The 20,033-nt window shown below is 44.9% G+C and overlaps 1 pseudogene; it reads right to left on the bottom strand.

Moving 5' to 3' along the window:
* LOC111954069 (probable E3 ubiquitin-protein ligase RNF144A-A) overlaps positions 1 to 20,033 on the bottom strand; it is a 43,101-nt pseudogene that overhangs the window by 6,978 nt on the left and 16,090 nt on the right.

Below are 20,033 nucleotides of genomic sequence, written 5' to 3'. Positions count from 1 at the left end.
GAGCAAGAGATATGGACTTTAAAGTATTTGAGGTCCTAAATCATCTCACTCGCCGTGTTTGGAGGAAGAAGGATCGAGTACATTACCTCACAAGAACATCCATCCCAACCGTGGAAGTGGAGTGGGAAACATCATTCTTAATGGGATAGCTTTCTGCACAAGGGGACAGGAAACGACGCCATCCAGTTAATTGAGGGAGGATGGCATGATGGGGGCCATGTATCGCGAGATTCTTTGGCCACAACGTCTCATTCCCGTCAGTAAGAGTGCGGATCAGAAGATATTGTGATCGTGGCCTGGGTCTTCCAGCATGAACAACGACTTGAAACACACAGCCAGGCGCGGCAGAGCTTTAAGGAGTGGCTCCGTAAGTTTAAGCATCCCAGGTCCTAGGAGTGGCCTAAGCCCGTCTCCAGACCTGAACCCCAATAAAAACTTTGTGGAGGAGATGCTGAAACGTCTGTTATTGCCCTTAGCGACAGCCCCGAAACATGAAGGATCTGGAGTGAAATGGTCTGTATGGAGGAGAGTGGGCCAAAATCCTGTCTGCAGTGTGCGGCAAACGAGCGCATTGGGTGCCAAGCGATATATCGAGGTAGATAGCGTATAATCTCTGCGCTAATTGCAAACCAAAGTTTCTGTAACCGAAATTTAAGATTCTGCTTTTCTGATGCGATACTACATATACTGTGTCATGTCAGTGCAATATAATATGGCATAATTTATATTGACTTAAAAAAATCATACAATGGATTCTTGGATTTTTGTTTTTAGATTTGTCCGACTCTCACAGTTGATAAGTGTTACTATGATATATATATATTATAACAGATACCTCTACTATGTTCTTGGTAAGTAGGGAAAACCTAAGTCAAAAAATGGTTCATGTGTGATCAAATACTTGTTCTCCCCACTGTATATAATATGAGGTGTGGAAAGAGTTTTGTGATATGAGAGTCATGTGAGGCTTATATCTGAGCCACATATTCATTGTCTGAGTGCAAACCTCCACGCACAGCTCACATCTGTATACATGACGGAGCAGGAGCAATAAATTCTGTGAGCGGGATCTCTTAGTATAGGCGCCTGGATGAGACACACCATAAGAGTGAACATCATAGCGGACACACGTTACACTAACTTTGAGATCCATCGATAGACTAAAGTTTATCGATGGAGAGCCCTAGTCGACGATTAAATATTGTGTGAACAGACATTAGTTTATAGCGATTATGCGCAGTTTTTTCAGGTGGTTATACAAATGTACAAACGTATAGACTCCTCAAATTAAGTACTATGATGTGGGTATGTATCCTGTCGCCCTCCTGCGTGGTCTCTCAAATTGTGGTCATGTAACAGATGCGGTCCTCTTTCAGGCTCTCGCGGCCAGACTGATGGCAGAATCCGCGCAGAGCTCCTCCATGTCTGTGCTAAGGACCTTAAATTGAGCTATTGTCTCTCCCATCAATAAAGATCATCACGAAAATCTCATAAGACTCAATAGTGACGCGTTAGTAAAAAACCTACACAACCACTCTCACTCGTGTTTCGTATTACCTGCAGAGACGCGTATTGGAGAGAGCTGTCCTCTTCAAGGTCGAATATCTAATTAGAGTAAGTAAATTTCATCGAGAGAGAGAGACGCTAGGGTAGAGCACGAGGACGCACGAGCAGTTAGTTATTGGATGGAAAGGGAGAGTTTGATTGATGTCAGATGTCTAGAGTGAGTACGAAGCACGAGAGTGACAGTCGTAAGCGCTGCATGGAGTGGTAGATGGGCTAGGGTGGTAGGAGTGAGATAGGTATTCTGGTGTACAGACGAGAAGTAGGGACGCAGAGAGAGTAGGTGCCCTCGGCCACATGCGATTGGCGGACTACTATATTACATCTCTTGTATTATAGGTTTTGGTGTCTGAAACTTGTTGCCTTTCAGTGGAGCGACAGCTGCCCCCCAACTGCCCCTGGCACGGAGTCCCAACGATGCCAAGACCATACCGACGTGGTCCAGGGAACATCACACAGAAACCTAAGAACGACTCGGATTAGACACACAACAAGCAGATGTTGAGATACCGCCCAGCCCGTCTGGTCATCGGGAAGCCTGTTCGTGTCAAGAGGTCCGGAGTGTGTAGTCTGCTCTTATCAAAAATGATTGAACTGATCAGAGGGCAGAGGATGTGCGGTATGGTATCTAGTGTCACTACGAGAGTTTTCAATGTGAGTTATTTCTCAGGGATAAACAGAAAAATAGTTCATTATTAAGAGTGGTGACATTGTGGTTTCACAAATAAGCATGTATTAAAAACATCTAGTGTTACATAACGTCTGAATAAATATAGCTAACTAGTACAATTATCTGTAGTCTCCACTGTATATTGCGCACCACTCTATTGATGATAGTAGAGAGTACTGCATTGAAGAATCTGATCTTCCTTCCCATCTGACAGTTCTTTGTTTGGAATTTCAAAACTTTCTACTTGTGATGTGCAAGACGCCTTGCACAAGATTGATGTATAACAAATTGATTGTATGATGTGACTTGATCCTTTCTTGCTGCAGCTTTCTGTTCCTCTGACTGCAGAATCTTTAACACATATTTTTTACTTTACAATTATTTCTGGTACCACACTCCCAGGGTCTGAAAGGAGGCCCATATACTCCCCTGCTATTCTGTTTATTATCTATCCTGATTGCCTAGTCCTTACACCCCTACCTACATATTATACCTGGTACCCTTGCAATTTTAGGCAATTAATATGATTTTTTTAACTCTGGGCATTGTTGGGAAAATGGCTCGTAAGTAAGGCATTTCACAGTAAAGTTCTACACCTGTTTTGCATTTCGGCAAGTGACAGGTTAAAATTTATTTAATTTGATTCCATTCACTCAAAGCACACTAACCAAGAAATACCCTGCTACCAGAACAAGCTAAATGTGTTTTTTTTATTTAAAGTATGTGGTGTTACAAACTAAATGTACAGTATGTAAACATACTGAACAAGAACTTAAATGGATATTTCGGGATTTTGGCAATGCTAACTAGCGTTAGCGCATGGCTGGATGTCCTATGGTATCTGCTAGCATGCATGGCGTTAAAGCTAGTTAAGAATATGCGCTAGCGCTAGATAGCAACATCCTTCAAACTGCACCGCCGAGACATAAAAATGCTATTCCGAGTTTTATCTGACTCTGGGAAGTAGATGAAGGGCCTCATTGCCAAAATCCCGGAAGTAATCCATTTAACATAACAAAGAATCATGTGCAGAAATGCTACAGTAAAAAAGCTGTTCTTCATACATTAAACAGAATTAGTTGAGCTGCAATGCATATTATTTTTAACATAAACACCCTAAAATACAACAAAATGAAGAAGTTAAAATGTAAGTGAACACACACTAAAGTGGTCCTGACCTAGACATCTTAAAGGATAATTTTGGCTACATTTGACTCCAAAAACTTGACCACCATTATAAAATAAGCGCTATTAGCCTGTTCCCCTAACACACACAAACCTCCTCATTTCTCAGATAAGTCTCCTAAGCTGTTATGACCCAATTGGCTGCTATAAAAACTGTACCAGGATGTGTCTAGCCCATATTTGGAGTCTGACTCAATTGGTCAGGTTTTGTGACAGAACACCGTGAAAGATCAATTAAGCAAGTACATTTAAAAATTCTAAATCATATCATGTGAAAAATACATCCCATATTCATCTCGTCCACTTTGCTGGCTCTCGCTCTGTCGTAGCACTTGAACCTGGGGACGAGGTTATATTGGTATACAACAAACACTGTGCTAGAATACTTTTACGCTTTTAAAACCCAGAATGTACACCATTGTCATTGTGGTCACAGAATTCTTTAAAGTAAGCTTACTATTATGAATATTTTCTTATCCACCAAAAACTACAACCCGCAAGCAATTGAAGTCTTTCTAACACATAATTGGTGGTGGAGAGTAACAGGAGAATGCTAGTAGTACATGTACAAGAGTGTAGATAAATAACAGTAGTGTTTCAGAAATTGTTACAATATCTAAATAAGAGCATTTTGGTAAAAAGGGAGTGTGAATCAATCACACTCACAATATCAAAGTAGATCTGAAAGGCATTTTTGTTGGCACCTTGGCTACCCTCAACTCAAGGCATTGTCTAATATAAGATCGGTTAGTTTAACTGCATTAAAGGGTAAAGGGGGTTTCACTGCTAGTAAATATAACGACGGGAGGTTGAGCAATGCTACAGGAATGGGTTTATTCGGTGGACATTAGCACTTGCGACCAGGGTATCTTTTCCATTCCAGTCAATTCAAGAAGTAAATTGAAATTCAATTCCAAATGTTTCTCATAAAGAAGCAATGAGGAAAATTGAATTTTCAAGTTATCTTCCCTGAATTGATTTAACTGAAATGAATCGACTCCAACCCTGGCTTGCTACATCTGGGCGGCCTGTATTCTGTTATTCCACTGTGTTGATAGAAATACTCGAAAGATCAATGTTAACAGCATATTCACTCTCGATTTAGCAAATTATTCTATGGGTAATAGTTGCAAAAGGATTTTTTACAACATTTTACACATATTTTTCTTTGGGAGAACAGGCAGTAAATTCAAGATGGTGGTAAAGTTGACCCGTATAAATCTGAGTAGATTAGTACACACATCCTCAAGCATATAGTAGACATGACATCCTTAGTTTATTGTTGAACAATAGTCTCTATCTTTATCTGACAAATCTTTCCCAGCAAGTCTATAATAGAAAACAAAACGTTCAAATATATTTGAGGGACGTTGTGAAATCCTCAGAGATTTACATTGAATACAAACGGATAATCCTGAAAATGGTTTTCTCTGATGAGATCCTTGATATTGTTTATGTTTCTTAACAAAGCTCAAGAGCTCAAGAGGGAGAACCGGTCATAAGTAAATAACCCTGGTAGTGGTCCAAAATTAACCGCCTATTCCCTAAATAGTGAACTACTTTAAACCCAGAGCCTTATAGTCCTGGTCAGAAATAGTGCACTATATAGGAATATGTTGTGACTTGGGACATAGCATCTACCCTTATAGAGACACTTCCACATTCGCGTGGCTGATAGCCAAGCTACTCCCTCCAAATATACCTACATTTTACTTGCATCCCCCAACAACGAAGCACCAAGACAGTTGTACACAAATAACCTTAACCTTGAACCTGACACACATAGAACAGAGCTATAACCACCAATCCAGATTGACTTCTGAAGCAACAACCAACCCAGCCCAACATTGACTGGTGTTTCTGTTCTCCTCGCCTCTGGCAGGCCTGGTCCTTCTTAACACATCACATCAAAAACCACACTGTTCAGAGTGTCCCCAACAACCCAATTTGCTGGCTCCGCCCAAAGTCAAGTGTTCCTCATCCTACTTGCACTGCAGCTGCCACCAGCGACAAAACCCATCAATCCCTAAGAGTCCCTCTGGGCCGGTGTGCGGGATTAAAACACTGGTAAGGAGTGGATGACTAACCAAACACCCTGTCCATCAACAGGCCTGGTGCCCCTGTCTGTCAGGTGAGCTGACATGACCCTGTGTCCAGGGCGAGGTTGGTTAGGTAGGCCAGAGGATCGCAATCTCTCCTTTACTGCATTTACACTTGCAGCACAGAACAAAGGGTGGTGGCTAGGAGGAGGAAGGGAGAGGCCACCAGTAGGAGCAGACCGAAGCCAGCAAATATCCCCACCACTGGAGAGAGAAAGAGAGCGAGAGTGAGAAGAGAGAGAGAGAGAGAGAGGGAGAGAGAGAGAGAGAGAGAGAGAGAGAGAGGAGAGAGAGAGGAGAGAGAGAGGAGAGAGAGAGAGATAGGAGAGAGAGGAGAGCGAAGAGAGAGAGAAAGAGCAAGAGCGAGAGAGAGAGAGAGAGAGAGAGAAAGCGAGAGAGAGAGAAAGCGAGAGAGAGAGAGAGAGAGAGAGAGAGAGAGAGAGAGAGAGAGAAGATGACGAGAGAAAGAGCGAGAGCGAGAGAGAGAGAGAGAGAGAGGAGAGAGAGAAGAAAGGAGAGAGAAGAGCGAGAGAGAGAGAACAGCGAGAGAGAGAGAGCGAGACGAGAGAGACGAGAGAGAGGAGAAGAGAAAGGAGAGAAACGAGAGACGAGAGAAAGAGAGAGAGAAGAGAGAAAAGAGAGAGAGAGAGAGAGAGACGAGAGAGAGAGAGAAGGAGAGAGAGCAGAGCGAGAGAGAAGAGAGAGAGGAGAGAGCAGAGAGAGAGGGAGGAGAGAAGCGAGAGAGAAGAAGAGAGAGAGACGAGAAGAAGGAAACAAGAGCGAAGCGGAGAGAGGAGAGAGAGAGAGAGGAGGGGAAGCGAGAAAGAAGAGACGAGAGGAGGAGAGAGAGAAGAGAGAAAGCAGAGAGAGAGAGAGAGGAGCGAAGGTACAAGTGGATAGTGAATGTTTATCTTTACAATACATCACACATTAACAATCAAACCCGCAATGTAATCTACTAGCCCTTTTAGACACGTCACCAGTTGTAACATGGGATTCATGGAGGTGCTGTTTTTAACCAGACATCACATGAACGGAGGGAAGTGATGTACAGTAGTACAATGATGGCATCAACACAACATTATTCATCTTTCACCTGCCAATGGCAGTAGTACTGAATACTTCACAAGGTGGCAGTAGTTCCTCAAACATAAATCTACATTTGTGACAGACAGGATTGGCAAAACATACAGTGATTCTGATAGTGGAGGCTTCTTTAGGAGAGGACGGCTCATAATAATGGCTGGAACGGAGTAAATGGACATGACATCAAAACTCAAAATGTTTTGATATCATTCCAACCAATTGCGCTCCCAGCCAATACCACCAATACGCCCACTAAGGTGCCACACCTCCTGTGGTTTCTGACCTGAATATGCAGATATTACATAAGTGCCGATGAAACAGTCATCACGAAAGCAAGCTAATACATCCTTAGTTCTGTGATGATAACATCATGAATATGCAGCATATAACATCACTTAGTGTCCTTGTGATCATCGAATATGCAATATATAATCTGTGTCCTTATAAAAAGTAATCTAGACAACATGCTCTGTTATAAAAATCATTATGTTGGTAGTGTTAAGTGTTGAAGTCTAATGGGATAAGAGCTTTCAACCAACAACCTTTTAAATATTGATGAAAGCAGTTTAGGCGTTAAACCTACATGAAGACCTACAGAGGAACTAGTGTGGCCAGAACATTCAAACACTTATCAAATCATATTTTTAACAATTGTTGTCCCTATTGTTGTCCTAGACTTCCTCCTAGACCTCCTTCCACAGTGACAGGCGGATAGTATGAAAACAAGGACCTGTAAACTGGACAGGCAGGTGGGGATAGGTCTACATACAGTTGAAGTCGGAAGTTTACATACACCATAGCCAAATACATTTTCAACTCAGTTTTTCACAATTCCTGACATTTAATCCGAGTAAAAATTGTCTTAGGTCAGTTAGGATCACCACTTTATTTTAAGAATGTGAAATGTCAGAATAAATATAGAAAGAATTATTTATTTCAGCTTTTATTTTATTTCATCACATTCCCAGTGGGTCAGAAGTTTACATACACTCAATTAGTATTTGTTAGCATTGCCTTTAAATTGTTTAACTTGGGTCTAACATTTCGGGTAGCCTTCCACAAGCTTCCCACAATAAGTTGGGTGAATTTTGGCCCATTTCTCCTGACAGAGCTGGTGTAACTGAGTCAGGTTTGTAGCCTCCTTGCTCACACACACTTTTCATAAGTTCTGCCCACACATTTTCTATAGGATTGAGGTCAGGCCTTTGTGATGGCCACTCCAAATACCTTGACTTTTTGTCCTTAAGCCATTTTGCCACAACTTTGGAAGTATGCTTGGGTCATTTGTCTTTGGAAGACCCATTTGGGACCAAGCTTTAACTTCCTGACTGATGTCTTGAGATGTTGTTTCAATATATCCACATAATGTTCCTTCCTCATGATGCCATCTATTTTGTGAAGTGCACCAGTCCCTCCTGCAGCAAAGACCCCCACAACATAATGCTGTCACCCCCGTGCTTCACGGTTGGGATGGTGTCTTCGGCTTGCAGCCTCCTCCTTTTTCCTCCAAACATAATGATGTCATTATGGCCAAACAGTTCTATTTTTGTTTCATCAGACCAGAGGACATTTCTCCAAAAAGTACGTTTTTGTCCCATGATGTGCCAGTTTGCAAACCGTAGTCTGTCTTTTTTTATGGCGGTTTTGGAGCAGTGGCTTCTTCCTTGCTGAGAGGAAGAGTCTGAAGGTAGGCCTTGAAATACATCCACAGGTACACCTCAATTGACTCAAATGTGTCAGTTAGCCTATCAGAAGCTTCTAAAGCCATGACATAATTTTCTGGAATTTTTCCGAGCTGTTTAAAAGACAGTCAATTTAGTGTATGTAAACTTCTGACCCACTGGAATTGTGATACAGTGATATTAAGTGAAATAATCTGTCTGTAAACAATTGTTGGAAGAATGTATGTAAACTTCCGACTTCAACTGTAGATACTGCTGCCACAGCTAACCTGTGTGACTGACTGGGTTCGAACCCAGGAACTCCAGCATGCCAGACGATTGTTAGCCCGTGAGCTAAAGCCAACTAATGCCTAGTTTTTACAATACAGTACCTGTGTCCGGTGCCAGATCACTGAAGCTCTGGAGTGGCCCAGTTTGTTTTCTGCACGCCCTTATATTGTAGTGGATTCAGGAGGAAGTCGTCCTGGAGAGAGAGAAAGAATCACTATCAGGGTTAAAGCCTGGATGAAATGTTTTATTAAAAGTCAGAGTTATAATAAGTTACTGGTGTTCAAAGCCACACTAGAAAATGGACACTGGCTGAAGATCATAGTGACGTTTTGATAAGATCTACTCTACTCTAAAGATTACCGTACTCTGTCTTTGATATTTTTCTGTTCAAATCGTTTATCTATTGAATTATATACATTCAGAAATTCACCGATAAATGTTGTGTCACGTTCCTGACCTATTTTTAGGTTAGTTTGTTATGTGTGTTAGTTGTCAAGTGACGTGAGGTGGTGGGCATTCTATGTTTTTCTGTTCTGTGTTGTGTTTTTGGTGTTGCCGTGGTATTGGCTCTTAATTTAGAGGCAAGGCTGTTTGGCGTTCCTCTAATTAAAGAGTCATATTTAGGTAGGCGTATGTCACAGTGTTTCGTTGGGGTGATTGTCTCCTGTGTCGTCGAATGTATGTTACGCATACGGGACTGTTTGGCTGTTCGTTTTATTTGATGTCGTCTGTTCTCTGTCCGGCAGTTTTTAGCGTTTAGTTATGTAAGTTTATGTTCAGGTTTCTCAACGTCGTTTTCTTGTTTTTGTTTATTTGAAAGTGTTTTGTTTCGTGTTGCCCGTCGTGTTAAATAAAAGGATGAGCTTATTTCCCGAATGCTGCATTTTGGTCTGATGATCCTTCTCTCCTCTCCTCGTCCGAGTGTGGCAGTGAGAGCGACAGCCCTCTACAGAATCACCCACGATTCCAGAGCCAAGCTAGCGGAGTAAACGGAGTAAGGGACAATAAGAGGAGAATGGACTTGGGACGATATATTGAGACGAAAAGGTTGCTACACATGGGAGGAGATCCTGGCTGGTAGGATCGCCTCCCATGGGAACAGCCTGGAGGCACTGAGGAGAGCAGAGGCTACCGGAGAGAGAGGAACCGGATGTTATGAGGGGAACGCCGTCAGGATACGGAAGAAGCCCAAAAAGAGCCCGTGAGTAAACACCCCAAAAATTTTCTTGTGGGGAGCTAAAGGTAGTGGGCCAAGGGCAGGTAGGAGAACCTGCGCCCACTTTCCCAGGCTTACCGTGCGAGAGCGGTAGTACTGGCAGGCGCCGTGTTACGCAGTAGAGCGCACGGTGTCTCCTGTACGAGTGCATAGCCCAGTGCGGGTATTCCACCTCCCCGCACTTGGTAGGGCTAGATTGGTGTATTGAGCCAGGTGTCATGAGGCCGGCTCAACGCGTTCTGGTTCCAGTGCGTCTCCTCGGCCGGCATCACATGCACCTGCCTTACGCATGGTTCCCGGTTCGCCTACAATAGCCCGTGCGGGTTATTCCCACTCCCCGCCCTGGTCGGCAAGCAACCGGGAGCATTCAACCAGGTAAGGTTGGGCAGGCTCAATGGCTCAAGAGAGCCAGTACGCCTGCACGGTCCGTATTTCCGGCGCCACCTCCCGCCCCAGCCTAGTACCTCAGTGCCTACACTACGCACTAGGCTATCAGTGCGTCTCCTGAGCCCTGTTCCTCCTCCACGCACTCTCCCTGTAGTGCGTGTATCCAGTTCGGTGCTCCAGTTCCGCACCCCCGCACTAAGCCTCCTGTGCGTCTCCAGAGCCTGTACACACTGTATCTTCTCCCCCTACTAATCCTGATTGCTTGTCCTCAGCCCGGTGTCACCAGTGCCGGTACCTCGCACCAGGTATAAGTGGCTTTGAGAGTACAGTGTGCCCTGTCCCTGCTCCTCGCACTAGTATGAAGTGCGTATCCTTAGCCCGGTGCCTCCAGTTCCGCACCACGCACCAGGTTTACAGTGCGCCTTATCCGGCCAGAGCCATCCGTCTCACCATGGACCATCTGAGCCATCCGTCTTCACCAGCGCCATCTGAGCCATCCGTCTCACCAGCGCCATCTGAGCCACCCGTCTCCCCAGCGCCGTCTGAGCCATCCGTCTGCAATGAGCCTGCAAAGCCGCCCGTCTGCCATGAGCCTGCAAAAGCCGCCCGTCTGCCATGAGCCTACAGAGCCGTCCGCCAGACAGGAGCCGCTAGAGCCGCCCGCCAGACAGAGCCGCTAGAGCCGTCCGTCAGACAGGACTGCCAGAGCGCACCGCAATCTGCCAGAGCCGCCACCAGACAGGATCTGCCAGAGCCGCCAACCGACAGGATCTGCAGAGCCGCCAACCAGACAGGATCTGCCAGAAGCCGCCACGCAGAGCCATGAGCGTCCAGAGCCGTCAGCCTGCCATGAGCGTCGAGAGCCGTCAGCCAGCCATGAGCGTCGAGAGCCGTCAGCCAGCCATGAGCGTCGAGAGCCGTCAGCCAGCATGAGCGTCGAGAGCGTCAGCCAGCACTGAGCGTCCAGATTCGTCAGTCAGCCATGAGCTGCCCTTCAGCCAGAAAAAGGCTATATACCCAGAACTGCCCCTCAGTCCAGAGCTGTCTCTCTGTCCGGAGCTGCTTTTCAGTCCGGAGTTGCCCTTCTATCATGATCTCCTCTCTCTATCTTGATCTACCTCTTTATTCTTATCTATCCTCTGTCTGGTCATCCCTCTGTCTTGATCAATCTCTCTGTCCCGTCTGTCCCTATCAGTGAGGTTACTAAGAAGATTTTGTGGGGTAAAAGGAGGGTGGACATTCTTAGGGGGAGATGAGGCTAGGATGGATTATGGTGGGTGGGACCTCGCCCGGAGCCTGAGCCACCACCGTGGTTAGATGCCCACCCAGACCCTCCCCTAGATTTGTGCTGGTGCGCCCGGAGTTCGCACCTTATGGGGGGGTTATGTCACGTTCCTGACCTATTTATGTTAGTTTGTTATGTGTGTTAGTTGGTCAGGACGTGAGGTTGGGTGGGCATTCTTGTTTTCTGTTTCTGTGTTGGTTTTTGGGTTGCCTGTATGGCTCTTAATTAGAGGCAGGTGTTGGCGTTCCTCTAATTAAGAGTCATATATAGGTAGGCGTTGTCACAGTGTTCGTTGTGGTGATTGTCTTCCTGTGTGCGTCGAATGTATTGTTACCATACGGACTGTTGGCTGTTCGTTTATTTTGATGTCGTCTGTTTCCTGTCCGTGAGTTTACGTTTAGTTATGTAAGTTTATGTTCAGGTTTCGTCAACTCGTTTTCTTGTTTGTTTATTTGAAAGTGTTTTGTTTGTGTTGCGTCGTGTTAAATAAAAGGATGGCTTATTTCCCGAATGCTGCATTTTGGTCTGATGATCCTTCTCTCCTCTCCTCGTCCGAGATGCAGGAGACGCGACAAGCCTTACAAATTGACCACGTGGAAATCTAAAAGCAAAGAAACCGTAAATGACATTTGGTAATTATTTCCATGACAGAATGAGAAAATTCCCCTGAAAGCTTTTGGACATCAGAGCAATGTTGATGGAATTCTATTTGAGTCAGAAACAGATACTCATGTGATATGTAAGATATAAAAAACCTTAACTATAATAAGTAACTATTGGAATCAAGACTTAAAAATAACTGATATTGGCCCAAGATGAAGGGAGTGTTGGAAAATAATGAACAAAATTACAATTTATGCTTAATCCAGTACAAACTGAAAGAGACAAAATTCACAAATTCTACAGCACAATGGCAGAGTCATGTCTTAAGTGTAAAACTAACAATGACTGAATGATGAATGCCTTCTGGGAGTACTATAAAAACAACATTTTTTTGTTAGAATGCTGGCTGTCAGAAGTTTTACAATGTACGTTTATTTTTAATTTATCTATCTGTATATTTCAAGACATGGCATATGGAGGTGTGGTGAGATACCCAATGAGTCGGATAATATAATTTTGTCACTTATATTGAAGAAGCTATTACTTAAATACTGTAARTCAAATGATACCCCAACGTTAAGAGAATGTAAAAATCTAATGCTTTATTATTTAAATATAACTGGCTACAGACGGAAACAACATAACAACTATTTTAAGTCATATGGGGCAAATTCTTACAAGCATTGAAAACAACATTATATGTGGATACGTTGGGAACATGTGCGTCCAAGCAAGTGTGATGTCATTAATGTTTGTTGAAAAAAATGTATGTAAATGTTAAGTTGTCAATTGTTTTTGCTATGTATGTTTTTGTTTATTGTAAAAACAGCAACAAMATTWWATTTGCCTCCAGAACAGCCTGAATTCTTTTGGGCATGGATTCTACAAGGTGTGGCGTTCCAACGTTGCTCAATTGGTATCMAGGGACCTAACATGTGCCARGAAAACATTCCTCACGTCATTACACCACCGCCACCAGTCTGTACCGTGGACACCAGGCAGGATGGGGCGATGGACTCATGCTGCTTATGCCAAATCTTGACTCTGCCATCAGCATGACGCAACAGGAACTGGGATTCGTCGGGCCAGGCGATGTTTTTCCCCTCCTCAATTGTCCATTGTTGGTGATCGCATGCCCCCTGGAGCKGCTTCTTCTTGTKTTTAGCTGATAGGAGTGGAACCCGGTGTGGTTGTCTGCTGCAATAGCCCATCCGTGACAAGGACCGGGGAGTTATGCATTCCCAGATGCCGTTCTGCCACACCACTGTTGTAATGCACTGTTATTTGCCTGTTTGTGGCCCGCCTGTTAGTTTGCAGGTTTCTTGCCATTCTCCTTCAACATCTCTCATCTAACGAGCTGTTTTCGCCCACAGGACTGCTGCTGACTGGATGTTTTTGTTTGTTGCACTATTCTCTGTAAACCTTAGACACTGTTGTGCATGAAAAGCCAGGAGGCCGTCCATTTCTGAGATACTGGAAGCGGCGCACCGGGCACCGACAGTCATACCACACTCAAAGTTGTTTTGACTGTTTGCACATTCTAACGTTCAAATCGACAGTAACTGAATGCCTCGATGCCTGTCTGCCTGCTTTATATAGCAAGCCAAGGTCACGTGACTCACTGTAGGAGCAAACTATTTTTGTGAATGGGTTGGTGTTACCTAATAAACTGTGGCAGTTGGCATCACGTGTTTGACAAGCTCTGGTTCACTGTGCGCAGGTTCCACACAATTCAATAGAACACTACTAAGTATAGAGTATTAGACTGTACTCTATGGTAGGCCCAGCAGTAGCAGCAGAAGGTGTGTGTTGGTGTGTGTGTGTGTTGTGTGTGTGGTGTGTGTTGTGTGTGTTGTGTGTGTGTGTGTGTGTGTGTGTGTGTGTGTGTGTGTGTGTGTGTGGTGTGTGTGTGTGATGTGTGTGTGTGGGTGTGTGTTCAGGTGTGTGTGTGTGTGTTGTTCAGTGTTTATGGCTTCTACTCACGTCCAGAGACTCCAGGCAGTACCAGCAGAAGGCGTGCTTACATTCTTGCACATCATCTGAGCACAGCCCTCGTCCCTCTCGATGTACACCTTACACTTGGACAGCACTTGATGGGTGCGTCGTCATCGTCGTCTTGTAGAAGAGAACTGGAAGACAATAATCATCAGGGGACAGGACACATATAGACCAGTACATACTGCACTGTGTCAAGGATAATAAGAGTGATACTAACAGCTAAACATCACTCCATCATTGACTCTGTATTGGCCCGTGTTGTGTTCTTATTGTCTGTGATCTCATTGGACACATTGAAATAGAACCTTGCCATTTTACAAAGTTTCAAAAAGCTTCCTTCCTACTGAACCCTACCCTGGTCCCTAACCAAAACCCTACCCTGGTCCCTACTGAACCCTACCCTGGTCCTACTGAACCCTACCCTGGTCCCTACTGCAACCCATACTCTGGTCCCTACCAAACCCTACCCTGGTCCCCACTGAACCCTACCCTGGTCCCTACTGAACCATACTCTGGTCCCTACCAAACCCTACCCTGTCCCTACTGAACCCTACCCTGGTCCCTAGCTTGAACCCTACCCTGGTCCCTACCGAACCCTACCCTGTCCCTACTGAACCCTACCCTGGTCCCTACCCAAACCCTACCCTGGTCCCTACCAAACCCTACCCTGGTCCCTACCGAAACCCTACCCTGTCCCTACTGACCCTACCCTGTCCCTACTGAACCCTACCCGTTCCCTACGAACTCTACACCTGGTCCCTACTGAACCCTACCTGGTCCCTACCAAAAACCCTACCCTGGTCCCTACCAAACCCTACCCTGGTCCCTACTGAACCCTCCTCTGGTCCCTACCAAACCCTACCCTGGTCCCTACCAAACCTACCCTGGTCCCTACCAAACCCTACCCTGGTCCCTACTGAACCCTACCCTGGTCCCTACCAACACCCTACCCTGTCCCTACCGAACCTACCCTGGTCCCTACTGAACCCTACCCTGGTCCCCATACCAAACCCTACCTGGTCCCTACTGAACCCTACCCTGGTCCCTTGCCAAACACCTACCCTGGTCCCTACTGAACCCTACCCTGTCCCTACCAAACCCTACCCTGGTCCCTACTGAACCCTACCCTGCGTCCTTACCAAACCCTACCTGGTCCCTAGCAAACCTACCCTGGTCCCTACTGAACCCTACCCTGGTCCCTAACCAAACCCTACCCTGGTCCCTACTGAACCCTACCTGGTCCCTACCAAACCCTACCCTGGTCCTACCAAACCCTACCCTGTCCCTACAACCCTACCCTGGTCCCTACCACCCTACTGGTCCCTACCAAACCTACCCGGTCCTACTGAACCTACCCTGTTCCCTACTGAACCCCTACCCTGGTCCCTACTGAAACCCTACCCTGGTCCCTACAACCTACCCTGGTCCCTACTGAAACCCTACCCTGGTCCTTACCAAACCCTACCCTGGTCCCTACCAAACCCTACCTGGTCCCTATACTGAACCCTACCCTGGTCCCTACCAAAACCCTACCCTGGTCCCTACTGGAACCCTACCCTCGGTCCTACCAAACCCTACCCTGGTCCCTACCAAACCTACCCTGGTCCCTACCAAACCCTTACCCTGGTCCCTACCAAACCCTACCCTGGTCCCTACCAAACCCTACCCTGTCCCTACTGAACCCTACCCTGTTCCCTACTGAACCCTACCCTGGTCCCTACTGAACCCCTACTCTGGTCCCTACGAACCCTACCCTGGTCCCTATGAACCTACCCGGTCCCTACTGAACCCTACCCTGGTCCCTACTGAACCCTACCCTGGTCCCTACGAACCCTACCCTGGTCCTACTGAACCTACCCTGCGTCCCTACTGAACCCTACCTGTCCCTACTGAACTCGACCCTGGTCCCTACTGAACCTACTCTGTCCCTACCAAACACCTACCCTGGTCCCTACTGAACCCTACCCTGGTCCCTACTGACCCTACCCTGGTCCCTACTGAACCCTACCCTGGTCCCTACAACCCTACCCTGGTCCCTACTGACCCTACCCTGGACCCTACCAAACCCTACCCTGGTCCCTACTGAACTCTACCCTGCGTCCCTACTGAACCCTACCCTGGTCCCTACTGAACCCTACCCTGGCCTAAACCTACCTGGCTACTGAACCCTACCAAACCCTACCCTGGTCCCTACTGAACCTACCAAGCTACCCTGGTCCCTACTGAACCCTACCCTAGTTCCTACCAAACCTACCCTGGCCCTACAAACCTACCCTGGTCCTACTAACCTTACCAAACGCTACCTGGTCCTACTGAACCCTACCCTGGTCCCTACCAAACCCTACCCTGGCCTACCAAACCCTACCCTGGTCCCTACTGAACCCTACCCTGATCCCTACCAACCCTACCCTGTCCCTACTGAACCCTACCCTGGTCCCTACCAAACCCTACCCTGGTCCCTACTGAACCACCCGGTCCCTACCAAACCACCTAGTCCTACTGAACCCTACCCTGGTCCCTACTGAACCCTACCCTGGTCCTACTGAACCCTACCCTGGTCCCTACCGAACCCTACCCTGTCCCTACTGCCCTACCCTGGTCCCTACCAACCCTACCCTAGTCCCTACTGAACCCTACCCTGGTCCCTACTGAACCCTACCCTGGTCCAGGATACAGTAGGCGAGTATTAGTAGTAGTAGTCGTAGTAGTATAGTAGTACATGTGTTGCAGTAGTAGTAGTAGGTGTGTCGTAGTAGTAGTAGGTGTTTGTAGTAGTAGTGGTAGGTGTGTGTTAGTAGTAGTAATGGTAGTAGTAGTAAATGTGTTGTAGTAGTAGTAGTAAGTAGTAGTAATAGTAGTAATACATGTGTTGTAGTAGTAGTAGAAGCAGTGTAAATGTGTTGTAGTAGTAATAGTAGTAGTAAATGTGTAGTTAGTAGTAGTAGTAGTAGGTAGTAAAGTAGTAGTGTAGTTTGTAGTAAGTAGTAGTAGTAGTAGTAGTAATAGTAGTAATAGTATGAGTAAATGTGTTGTAGTAGTAGTAGTGGTAGCAGTAGTAGTAGTAGTATAGTAGTAATTGTAGTAAAAGTAGTAGTAAATGTGTAGTAGTAGTAGTAGTAGTAGTAGTAGTGGTAGTAGTAGTAGTAGATAAATAGTAGTAGTAAATGTGCTGTAGTAGTAGTAGTAATAGTAGTAGTAAAATGTGTTGTGGTAGCAGTAATAGTAGTGGTGGTAGTAGTACTAGTAGTAGTAGTAGTGGTTAGTAGTAGTAGTAGTAATAGTAGTAATAGAGTAGTAGTAAATGTGTTGTAGTAGTAGTAGTGGTAGTAGTAGTAGTAGTAGTAGTGTAGTAGTGGTAGTAGTTGTTTGTAGTAGTAGTTGTAGTAGTAGTAGTGGTAGTAGTAGTAGTACATTGTGTGTAGTAGTAGTGGTAGTGGTAGTAGTAGTAGTAGTAGTAGTAAAAGTAGGTGTTTTGTAGTAGTAGTGGTAGTAGTAAGTAGTAGTTAGTAAATGTTTGTAGTAGTAGTGGTAGTAGTAATAGTAGTAGTACATGTGTTGTAGTAGTAGTAGTAGTAGTAGTAGTAACAGTAGTAATAGTAGTAGTAAATGTGTTGTGGTAGTAGTGGTAGTAGTAGTGGTAGTAGTAATAGTAGTAATATAGTAGTAAATGTGGTGTAGTAGTAGTGGTAGTAGTAGTAGTAGGTGTTTTGTAGTAGTAGTTGGTGTAGTAGTAGTAGTACATGTGTTGTAGTATGAGTAGTAGTACTAGGTGTTTTGTAGTAGTAGTAGTAGTAATAGTATATGTGTAGTAGTAGTAGTAGGTGTATTGTAGAATTAGTGGTAGTAGTAGTAGTACATTTGTTGTAGTAGTAGTAGTGGTAGTAGGTGTAGTAATAGTGGTAGTAGTGTTTTGTAGTAGTAGTGGTAGTACATGTGTTGTAGTAGTAGTGGTAGTAGTAGTAGTAGTAGTAATAGTAGATGTGTTGTAGTAGTAGGGGGTGTATTGTAGTAGTAGTGGTAGTAGTAGATGTATTGTATTAGTAGTGGTAATAGTAGCTGTATTGTTGTAGTAGTGATAATAGAAGAAGCAGTATGCGTGTAGTAGTACTGGTGTGTGTTGTTGTTGTAGTAGTAGTAGTATTAGCTGTATGTAGTAGCAGTGATAGTAGTAGTTAGTAGTAGTAGTGTGTAATAGTAGGTGTGGTGTTGTAGAGTAGTGGTAGTAGTAGTAGTAAATGTGTTGTAGTAGTAGTAGTGGTCGAAGTAGTAGTAATAGTAACTGTGTTGTAGTGGTAGTAGTAGTAGTAGTAGTAGTAATAGTAGATGTGCTGTAGTAGTAGTAGGTGTATTGTAGTAGTAGTGGTAGTAGTAGTAGCGGGTGCATTGTATTAGTAGTTGTAGTAGTAGCTGTACTGTTGTAGTAGTGATAGTAGTAGTAGTAGTAGTAGTAGTAGTAGTAGTATATGTGTAGTAGTAGTAGGTGTGTTGTTGTTGTAGTAGTTGCATTTGTAGTAGTATGTGTGTAGTAGGTGTGTTGTTGTAGTAGTATTAGTAGTAGTATGTGTGTAGTAGTTGATGCGTAGTAGTAGTAGTAGTGTTAGTAGTACTAGTAGTAGTTAGTGTATTGTAGTAGTTGTAGTAGTAGTAGTAGCTGTGTTGTAGTGTTGTAGGTGTGTTTGTAATGGTAGTAGCAGTAGTAGTGTTAGTAGTACTAGTAGTAGTTAGTGTATTGTAGTAGTTGTAGTAGCTCTGGATAAGAGCGTCTGCTAAATGACTTAAATGTAAATGTAAATGTAGTAGTAGTAGTAGCTGTGTTGTAGTGTTGTAGGTGTGTTTGTAATGGTAGTAGTAGTAGTAGTGTTGTAGCCTACCTGGTCTCCCCGGGTAGGAAGGTGATGATGGGCATGTTGTCCTGGCAGGCCTGTCCTTTATGCCAGCTGGCCTGGCAGGCTGAGCAGAACTCCAGACTGCACACCGAGCACTGGACCAGCTGTGGCAGCGCCACTTCCCCCTCCTTCAGTTGGCACACTGCCTGGCATGARGAGGACGGGCACCAGGTTCGACACGGGTCCAGCAGCACCTCTGTGGAATATACACATGGACAGGGTCGTATTCATTAAAGGACATTGTAACAAAACGTTTTGCAGTGGAAAACAAAAATMTGTATTGGATGAGTTCAGGTAGTCCTTCCCTGTTTCAGCCCATTTTCCACCGTTTTCCTCCCATCACAAATGGACAGAGCTATCCGATACCACAGAAACAGACTTCATGGTACAGTCAATATGGCCGCCGGTCTACCCATCACGGAACGTTGACTTAAAATGGGGAATCACGTACTAGTCATTGTATTTCTATGCCTGGGACCTCATACCTCCACAGGAAACATGTGGGAATGGCATGTAGAACAAGGCTACCAGCACAGCTTCTGAAGCCATTTCCACTTCTCCATCTTTGGCATCTCAATAAAAGCTATTCTGATATACAGTATGATTCTGTGTCCTGGCTTGATCTCCCTCTCATCACGATTATGCTAATCTTCTTGAACTCCTCTGTGGTCAGGAGTCAAAAATAAAAGCCTAACACAACCAGTACGGAACATTTAACAACAACTGCTTTATGTGTGTGTTTGTGTGTATGTGTGTGTGTGTGTGTGTGTGTGTGTGTTTGTGTGTTTGTGTGTGTGTGTGTGTGCATCCACTAAAATTTCAAAGTTCTCATCTACCATTATCCATGAGCCAGATGTCTTGGGATTGTTTTTCTGAAGAGGTTTCCAATTAAATCCTACACAAATCCAATGAAACTGAATTTGATTAGTTAAGATGGAGAGAAAAATGTCCCAGCCTTCGGCTCTGTCGGAGAGCCTTATGTCATCTGAACAGAGGCTAAGATAGGTCTAAAAGTAGAGGAGAAAGAAGACACATTACTGAATAAACAGTCCAGTGTCTCCCTTTTCTCTACTCCTACAGCCTGTATGGTCAGTGTCAGGGTT

Source organism: Salvelinus sp. IW2-2015, linkage group LG28 (assembly GCF_002910315.2).
Source record: "Salvelinus sp. IW2-2015 linkage group LG28, ASM291031v2, whole genome shotgun sequence".
Classification (NCBI taxonomy): domain Eukaryota; kingdom Metazoa; phylum Chordata; class Actinopteri; order Salmoniformes; family Salmonidae; genus Salvelinus; species Salvelinus sp. IW2-2015.
The sequence above is the reverse complement of the archived record's forward strand: the minus strand, read 5'-3'. Positions and strand labels throughout refer to the sequence as shown.